At 36.3% G+C, this 7,789-nt stretch overlaps 1 long non-coding RNA gene across 1 annotated transcript; it reads left to right on the top strand.

Annotated features, from left to right (window-relative positions):
* The first annotated feature begins 2,368 nt into the window (after positions 1-2,368).
* Positions 2,369-7,564, top strand: LOC113077500 (uncharacterized). Its single transcript, XR_003281361.1, has 2 exons — positions 2,369-2,705; positions 7,475-7,564. It is a non-coding gene; the product is annotated as an uncharacterized LOC113077500 (long non-coding RNA).
* Positions 7,565-7,789: the final 225 nt, after the last annotated feature.

The following is a 7,789-nucleotide window of genomic DNA, read 5'->3' on the forward strand; positions in this document are numbered from 1 at the left end:
GACCGTATTGGCGCCAACTTCCACAGTATGTAATATGTTTAGCAGAATGTAACCACCACGACTAAAAATATTTCAGTGACATCCATCTCATGGCATGATGGCTCAATGTGAAATAAACAACATTGACTTCACTTCTCAGGTTTCATCTCTAAAAAAGTTTCATCAGTATACCTCACGATAGTGGCGAGATGGCAGATATATCCTTACAGTCAATAGTGGCCACTTTGTTACTCCCCAAATGAGTTCATGGAAGCGTGCAATATAATTTATGATTGGTCGAATGCACATGTTCTGCACACTTGTATATTTTGCGGGTGAAATGTGTCTGAGTGATTTTTGTCTCAACTTGTAATTGGCCCACCGTTAATACCTGTGTTGAAAAAAACATAAAATATATATTCTTGGAAAACACTTATGCTCTTTCCACACATTGCTATTTTCAAATCATGTGAATCCCCGGGAAACCAATATTGTAAATCAATCAAATCTCTGTTGACAAAAGATTTCTGTTGACAACTTATTTATGTTATTTACATTTCAAAGGAAAAGAAACATAAAAAAGGGGGAAATAAACATACATAATACATGTTGTACAACATTTTCCATTCATTTAAACATGAAAAGAATATGTTATGAGGTAACATTTTTGTATCTAAAATTTTTTTTTTTTGGTTAATTGTTGAATTATCCAAAATAATCCCAAATAAATAATCACTCTCTATGACTGAGAAAGCTTTCCCATCTGTTCATGTATTTGTTAGCAACTGAAAGTTCATTATTGTACACATTTACCTTCAATCTATATTTAGTAATCTTCTGCAGTAGATTTATATGTTTGATAAACATTTTAAACAGTTAGCACAATATTAGTAATAGATGGTGTAACAGAATTTAATTTGTTTTATTTTTATAAATAGGAAATACAATCCACTATAAACAGTAATCCTTTACGCAGTCATTTGGAGACACTACTATGAAGTTTATTTAGTGTTTTCTTTTGTGTGTGTGTGTGTGTGTGTGTGTTTGAAAAATCAAGATTTTAGGTTAAAAATGATATGAATGTATAATGGAAGTTGTTCAGTGTTTTTTTTTTCTTAATGATTATTATTTTTTATTTTTTTGCCTTTGTAATATCGTGTTAAATGACCCAGTGGTGTACAAATATCCCATGCAGTCTCTCAATATAAGGTCATAAATGCTGCCTACATGATAATTATACAAGTATCATCAAAATGCTGTTTGCATAGTTTTAGATGAAGTATAGTATGTCATATCACATGTCAACTTCCCAAAAGTCAGCTACCCTCATAATAGTTGACAAAAACATCTACTGCTGTTCTGCTAATTATTCCACACAGAAATTACCACCTGTCAGTAAATGTTCACAGAATGACAGAGTGTTTCATTTCACTTATTTGGTTTCAGTTCTACATAGCTGAGCACTGAGAAAGTTTTGAATAAACAAATATATTCCTAAAATCAAATTGTGAAACATATTAATATATTTATTAATATGCTCTCTTCCCACAAGGTCTGTAAAAAAGGTCTGTTTATATATATATGTATATGTATATGTGTGTGTACTATGTGTGTATATATATATATATATATATATATATATATATATATATATATATATATATATATATTATATATATATATATATATTAAACAGCATGTAAAAACTACAGCAACTTTACCCAACTCGCTCTAAAAATTTAGTTGTGACATCTAATGTAAACCCAACAGTTATACAATGTGGTTGTCACTCTCTTTCATAACCAAACTGTGCAATATTCTGCTGAAGAGTAAAGTTTTATTATTACTTTAAATGTGGTAAGCATATTTATTTTAATATCATAACTATCCATGGTTGTATGATTAGATTTTAGTTGTGATATATATATATATATATATATATATATATATATATATATATATATATATATATATATATATATATATATATATATATATATTATATAATATAATAGATAGATAGATAGATAGATAGATAGATAGATATATAGATAGATTTTTTTTAATTACTTATTAATAATTTACTATATTGTCACACAAACTGTGGTGGCCGCAAGAAGACATGCGTTGCATGAGACAAACCTCAGACCAGTTCTGAAAATTACTGCTGATATTATATAATTCCCCTAAAACATGATTAAATAATATTTACAGTGCATTGAGATTTTTCAGAACAGAAGTGCGAACCAGCGTTTAGAACGGATTCTGGTCTAGATGACTGATCTGTGTGTTTCTTCAGCAGTCTATGGCGAAGTTGCAGAGTGGTGCTGGAGCTGTTTTAGTGGTCACTGTCCCTTTAAGAGAACGCGCTCTAGGGTGGCGCTTTCCTCCGCAAGGGCTTCTTGATATTAATAGTGTTGGTGTCTTGAAACTGACGTAATGCCTGGAGTCTGAGGTCCTGACAAGCGATAACACTTCTGATAAAGAACTGAGATCACTGCAAAAAACCAACCTCCTTTTTTCCATCCCAGACTCAGGCGTTTTTACTATTAAACACAGTCTCCCAAGATTTCACGTGTACGGGAGCAATTCGCAATCTTACATCCCCATAAAAAAAGAAATCATTCCCCGAGATCAACAAACAAACAACACAAAGACGCTTCATGGCTCACGCCAAAGCTCCACCATCTTTCAGACTGCAAAGACTATTGCAGTTTAATCAACAGGTAAGGAGAAAGCGAATCAATGAGCATTGCGATCACGGCAGAAGTACGATGTGGATTTTAGCTGTAGTTCCTGATGGCTTTTAGGGGGTGAATGTTTATGTAATGTTGAGAAGGGCGAAGGGATTTGGTGATGAATCAGTTGATTGCTACTTTGCAATGAAAATAAGAGCACGGTTCTTCGGATTTCTGCGTGCCATTTGGGTTTTGAGGCTAAATTGCAAATCGAAATTGACGACTTGTTAGCTCCCAGTAGTTGAGAGTAAACACACGAAGAGGTTTTTGGATTACTTGTTCCTTCCCATTTCTTTTCAGCTATTTCAATCTGTGTTGCAATGGGTTTTGCGCAAGATAATATCCCGAATGTAGTAATATCGTTTTTCTTCGTTTCTTGTAAATTTAAGTTAAGCCGCGAGGCGCCTTTTATTTGCATTGTTTACGTGTAAACCGGTTGCACTGCGCGCTAAAGTAGCTAAACGGCGCATAACTACAGCTGTAGAAAGTTTCATTAGTGTGTAGGCTACTGTTTTTGCGTAAATGATGCTTCAAGTTGAATGGCGCTTTCCACACAAACTTCGAAAACTTTCCGTAACTGATGTAAGATAAGAAAACGCGTAGGCATGGCAACGCGCTGAACGTTACACTTCATTTTCCACATACAAAGAGTCTCGGGGTTGTTTACATGACAGTCCACGAATCTCAACGGGGGTTTTTATCGCTATTTTGTGGTTTTATTCGAAGGCAGGTAGCGAAAAGCTGCCTTTCTGTTTCATTGCGTTCTTCGAGGCAATGGAGATGTGCAGCAAGTCTCTGAGGAAAAGTTTATGAATAGCGGTAACGTCCTGACTTTATAAGAATCCTATTTTCTCATTTGGAAGTGTGTTTTTGTGACTATATAACTAATGGTAAGACTTTTTATTTGTTTTAGTAACTGTGTGGACAACTTTCGCACTTAGGTGTGTTTGGGGGGGGCTGTAGTTCACAAAGTTTCGTCTGGCGTGACTAAAGTGGGCGTGATGAAGCTTATCACTCTCCAAAACGTCTTGACAGAAGTTCAAGGAAATTAATTAACTCCGTTTTAATCCTCAACAATTAAGGCATGTGCATAGAAATTGTAGCTTTTATTCTTGGCATGTTCAGTAGTCGTTTTCCCCTTATCTTGTTGATGTTATTCATCAATAGAAACTTTTTTACAGACGACAGGAACACTATAAACGACTCCAACACGTTTTAACAAGGTATTTGTTTACGTATATGAGTGTTTTCATATCCTATACAGTTTGTAACATTGTTTGGATTTGGGTTGTTGCAACGTTCCTCAGTTCTGCAACTGTGGTATTGTTTCCAGTTAATTTGGTTTTACAATCACTTTCACATTAGAATACCATCAGTTGGTTCAAGTGGGTGGACACAAGTATTTATCTTAAAACTGATAAAATCACCCACACTTCACTTAAATGAGCTGTACCGAAGTGTAACCTGTATCTGATTGTTATGAAACAAAATCCCATGTTGGTTCCAGTAGATGAGTTGCTCTGTTTCCTGTAAACTGTGATAACTGCGACACTCGGGCAGTCTGGAAATGATATGCTCTCTTTTTCTTTCTGAAATGGTGTGGCGGTGAAGGTTTCTTAATGACAAAGCCTGTGCAGGCAAATGCGGCTCATCATTTAGAGAAATGTAGAGAAACTCACAAATGTAAACATAGTTTCAGAAACAGTCAATAGGGAACCTCAGCTGTCATCATCAGACTACTGCAGTTGCAGTCACTTTATCTAAACCCTTTTTGCAGTTACATTACTTTTTTTAATCTTTGAAGATAAAAAAAAAAGTATTTTCATGCATGGAATAGTTCATTGTCATTTTACATGAATAACAACCTAGAGATCAGAAGAAAAATATCTGTCTGCGTGGAATATTACTTAATTCCTTGTGCATCGTAAACACTCAAAAATGTAAACACTCAAAAATGTGAATTCGACCTTGCTATCCATTCAGCTAGATTCACTTCTCAGTCTACATTGAAGAATAAGATCCACATGAGTTGTCTGATAAGGGACGTTTGAAGTGATTGAAAAGCTCAAGGTGTATTTGAAATGTAAATGACTCTACATCTGTGAGCTCTTTGGAGAGAGGCAATAGATCAGCGGTGTATAGTCAGGAACTTTACGGCTGACAAATGAATTTGGGCCTTGGTGGAGGGAGAAAGCAGCAGTGGGGGTCTTCCATTTTGTTCTTCGTGGCTTCTGAGTTTGCACAACTTCTTTTTGGGGTAACTTCTCTCTGCACCGGGATTTGCCACTTGTGTCCCTGTGGCAGATTCATGTGGCGTTAGTGACGTTGAATAAGAAGCCGTAGGGCGAATGAAAATAAATCGTAGGGGACTTTTTTAATGACAGAGATTTAGAATGGATCACGCTAACATATGAAATTCAGGTGTTTGCTTGCAAAGAAAGAAGATATTGTAACTAGCTGATGATTTCAAAATATTGTAATCTTTACTTTTCTAGGTTGTTAGGAAATATACTCTGACCAGATGATTATTTTTGCATATATTTTAATTTATTTGTTGATTCAAAGTGAATATAATGGATAAAAACTTAGAATAAGAAATCCAATGTTGCAAAGAAATAGGGCACTTAAAATTCAGATTGTTATTGGCTAAATTGAATAAGGTTTTTTCTGTGATTTAAAACTTGTTAATAGTATAATCTTTTTTTGAAATATGTTTTACGGAGCAGCATAGTATTTTTTTTCCACTCCCTATGTACGGCAACAGGCAAGACTACCATCACTGCTTGTGTTTTGAAATTATGCATCAACGGCTTTATAGAAATTCCTTTGTTTTGTATTTTTGTGGTTAGAATTCTCCAAACATGAGAGACATTTTCCTTTGCATCCACCTGATGAAATGCGGAGGCTTACACGGAGATAGCTCCTAATAATTGGGGCCCATAAAAGCTTTTAGAACATATATTTGATTTGGCTTGCATTTGAATAGCTAGTCTTTTTTCCTCTGGATTTTGAAGAAGAAAAGGGCCACAGTTCACAGAGATCATCCCTTGTCTCTAAAGTCACTAAATTTCTCTGGATGTGTGTTATATTGGCTTGTTATGGTGAGTTATAGCTGATATGTTGCAAAGACTTGCCGGCCTCATGGATTTTCTCGCTAAACTTTTACGCAATATAGATGGATTTGAAGAGAAATAACTAGAAATGTGCATGAGTTTTGTGTGAGTGAAGTCAATTAGGGGTGCTATATGAGTCTAACATCGAAAAGGTTTTTGTAATCCAAATTAAGTGCTTTAAATTTAAGCGCTGCTTTTTTTAGAATAAATCTTGATCTCTTCCCTTTTTTTCTCACACCCTGTATGGGAATAAAACACAAGGACCTTTGACCTGTGTTGTCACAGCAACCTCCTTTATCCTGTAAAAACTATAGGTTTAGCTTCTACATTCATATGATAGTTTGATGGCTAATTTTTAAGCGTCACAAAAGGATCTCAAGTGTATTTAACAACTCCTCCAGATAAGAGATGGTTTGGGTCTCTGACTCTGTCAGAGCTGTTTGACACCACTTGTTAGGCTAATTATGTGGCGTGTAATATTTTCGTGGTTAGCGTACATCTGGTAAAGTTTGCTGACTGAAAACTCTCTCATTCCCAGTAGAGTGGTAGGCTGCACTGCAAGCGAAGAAGAAGAAAAAGAAATCGAAGTTCCCCTAAATCTCCAGTCTTACTCATTGACAAAAGCTTACTTTTTTTTTTCTGAGGAATTAAAAATAACTGACATTTGTATTGAAAATGCAAGTTACAGTGATGTTACGATAAACCTTCTATTGATCGGATGTGTTGACACTTTGCCTGCGTGTGGTTTTTCTAAACTAGTGGTTCCCGTTAGATTTGCTTTCCATATAAGATGACTTTCCTGAACTTCTATAACAAAGTGTGGGTATCAGTAACTATTTATTTGGTTAAAACCCCTTTTTTTCACGCTAGATTTATCATGCAGGACAGGTCTCCCTGCTCAGCTTCATATCAGAAACTTTCTGAAAGTTTTCAGTCTAGATCTTCCAGCAGTGCCCACTTCCTCTCTTCCCCATTCCGACATGCTGAATTTAGTGCGTCCGCCGATCCTCCTGTCCGCCGGCCCCTCTGGAACGTTGATGAGTCAGTTTAGCCTTCTTTTTCTGTCTCCCTTTTTCCCTTTCTATCGCAGTGTGTGTTCTTTTACCTCGCAAACAAGTTTTCGCTTTGCTTTTTTTTTTGTCTTTCCCCCCACCCCTCTCTATCTCACGGTGGCTGAAATTTCTCCATCTGTGTGGTCTGGAGGCTGGTGCGGTTGACTATTGCCAACCTGACACAGGTTGGACTGAATGAGTCGAAGAAAAGGTTTGTGGGGGGATGGGGGGTTTCCTTGAGAATGTTTGTTTTCCTGTTTCCAATTTGGTCGGCCAGAGGGCCCATTCTGTCAGAGCTCCCATTCATGAAACCTGCTGTCAGACTGCCTGAGTACATGACACAGGAGTTCTCTCTGCTCTCTATGCGTGCATTGCAGTGTCCATGTTGAGTTTTTTCCAAGATTCTGAGTTTTGGGGAATATCATGCTCTATTTTTTTTTTAATTCCTAAAAGTTAGTTTTTGCAATTTTATTCAGTGAGTCTTAATATGTGTTTTTTATATTTTAACTCTCCCTCTTAAAAAATATTCAAAAAGTGCTGTTTACAAAGGGGACTTCTTTTATGCTAAACGTGACTTTTTGTTTTGTTACAGTGATCGAGAGGAACGACATGGTGTGGTCACCCCTTGTACTTCGGATCATCTGCACCTGTGAGGTCTTCTGAGAAAAGGAAGTACGGGACGGCGCATTTCACAAGCCACGAATGTAGAGCGAGTAAACTTTCTGAACACTGAGGGGGAAAAAATGGAATGATTCCCAGGCCAGAATGGATGTGGAATAAAGGATACCTCAGAGGGCTCCTCAGGGAAGGGTCTTTGGATACTCTGACAGCTTTGATATCTGCCTCCCTGTTGGATTTGAGTGAGATAATGCTATAACCCAATGCTTAACAGAGGTATGTATATTTA

This window comes from Carassius auratus, unplaced genomic scaffold, assembly GCF_003368295.1.
Source record: "Carassius auratus strain Wakin unplaced genomic scaffold, ASM336829v1 scaf_tig00022689, whole genome shotgun sequence".
NCBI classification, from domain to species: Eukaryota; Metazoa; Chordata; class Actinopteri; order Cypriniformes; family Cyprinidae; genus Carassius; species Carassius auratus.